This window comes from Phocoena phocoena, chromosome 4 (assembly GCF_963924675.1).
Source record: "Phocoena phocoena chromosome 4, mPhoPho1.1, whole genome shotgun sequence".
NCBI classification, from domain to species: Eukaryota; Metazoa; Chordata; class Mammalia; order Artiodactyla; family Phocoenidae; genus Phocoena; species Phocoena phocoena.
The window spans coordinates 55,693,417-55,695,637 of NC_089222.1; the positions used below are offsets into that span (position 1 = coordinate 55,693,417).

At 39.8% G+C, this 2,221-nt stretch overlaps 1 pseudogene; it reads left to right on the forward strand.

Annotated features, from left to right (window-relative positions):
• Window positions 1-977: 977 nt before the first annotated feature.
• Window positions 978-1,939, forward strand: LOC136122883 (DNA-directed RNA polymerase I subunit RPA43 pseudogene; annotated as a pseudogene).
• The last annotated feature ends 282 nt before the right edge of the window (window positions 1,940-2,221 follow it).

Consider the following 2,221-nt stretch of genomic DNA (forward strand, 5'->3'; position numbering starts at 1 on the left):
CTCCCTGAATTCATACTATACTATAAAACTATAATAATCAAAACAGTATAGTACTGGCACAAAAACAGAAATAGATCAATGGAATAGGATAGAAAACCCAGAAATAAACCCATGCACCTATAATCAATTAATCCTCAACATAGGAGGCAAGAATATACAATGGAGAAAAGACAGTCTCTTTAATAAGTGGTCCTGGGAAAACTAGACAGCTACATGCAAACGAATAAAAGTAGAGCATTCTCTAACATGGTACACAAAAGTAAGCTCGAAATGGATTAAAGACCTAAATGTAAGGCCGGATACTATAAATCTCCTAGAGGAAAACATAAGCAGGACACTTTGACATAAATCACAGCAATATCTTTTTGGTTCTGTCTCCTGGAGTAATAGAGATCCAAACAAAAATTTTCAAATGTGACCTAATTAAATTTAAAAGCTTTTGCACAGCCAAGGAAACCATAAACAAAACAAAAAGACAACCTGCAGAATGGGAGAAAATACTTGCAAATGATGCTACCGACAAGGGATTAATTTCCAAAATATACAAACAGCTCAGGCAGCTCAATATCAAAAAAACAAACAACCCAATCGAAAAATAGACAGAAGATCTAAATATAGACTTCTCCAATGAAAACATACAGATGGCCAAAAGGCACATGAAAAGATGCTCAGCATCAATAATTTTTAGAGAAACGCAAATCAAAACTCCAATGAGGTAACACCTTACTCCAGTCAGAGTAGTCATCATCAAAAGTCTACAAATAATAAATGCTGGAAAAGGTATGGGAAAAAAAGGAACACTCCTACACTGTTTGTGGGAATATAAATTGGTGAAGCCACTACACAGAACAGTATGGAGGATCCTTAAAAAACTAAAAGTAGAGCTACCATATGATCTTGCAATCCCACTCCTAGGCATACATCCAGAGAAAACCATAGTTCAAAAAGATACATGGGTGGCAAACCTGACCAGCCGCATGGCTGCGGGTTGCTCAGCGTCTCCGCGGTCGAAGGCGGCCTCAGAAGGGCCGGTGGTGGGACCAGCCGGCGTCTTGCCTTGCCTAGAATTGCCTACCTACGTGGCCGCTTGTGCGCTCGTGAATAGCCGCTACTCCTGCCTGGTGGCGGGGCCGCACCGAAGACACATCGCACTGTCACCGCGCTACCTTAACAGGAAACGCACCGGTATCCGAGAACAGCTCGATGCCGAGCTCCTGCGCTATTCCGAGAGCCTTTTAGGTGTACCCATTGCTTATGATAACATCAAAGTAGTGGGTGAATTAGGAGATATTTATGATGATCAAGGACACATTCATCTTAACACTGAAGCAGATTTTGTTATTTTCTGCCCTGAACCAGGGCAAAAACTTATGGGTACAGTTAATAAAGTGTCTTCCAGCCACATTGGCTGTTCCTAAACCTGAGCAGATGCCAGCCGAGCAGTGGCAGACTCTGGAGATAAACACGGGTGATGAACTAGAATTTGAAGTATTTCGTTTAGACTCAGATGCTGCTGGAGTATTCTGCATTCGGGGAAAACTAAATATCACTAGTTTACAAACGAAGTGCTCTGCAGTTTCTGAAGAAGTAACAGAAACTGGTACTGAAGAAGCTACTGAAAAACCTCAAAAGAAGAAAAAGGAAAAGAACAAAGACCCAGAGCCATATGAAGTGGAAAGTGGTACCACAGAGCTAGCAGATTTTGCAGATGTTACCATGAAGGAAGAGACAGATCTGCAGATTAATAACAATGTGAGTGGCCTCTGGGAGGAAGAGCCGAAGAAGAAGAAAAAGCATCAGGACCCTGTTTTCCGAGGCAGTGACTCCAGTGGTTACCAAAGTGACCATAAAAAGAAAAGAAAGCACAGTGAGGAGGCTGAATTTACACCACTTTTGGAACATGCACCTAAAAAGAAAAGGGAAAAGTAATTTTCTTTAGTGCATTTTAAATATGATTTGTTTTTAAAAATTGATTTACACAAAACAGATGACTAAAGTTTGAACTATGAAATGTTTTGTATTCCAATACTTTGCAAAACAGGGAACATTTGATGAGGAGTTGAGTTTTTGGTGCTAAAATTACAAAACAGATACATTTGGGAAATGCCAGTATTATTAAAGTGCCATTTTACTATATACAGAATAGAAAGGTAAGAGCTGCCCTCAATCTCAACTCCTTCATTCTTCCAGGGTATACATTTTAAATAAAATGATTTCTACA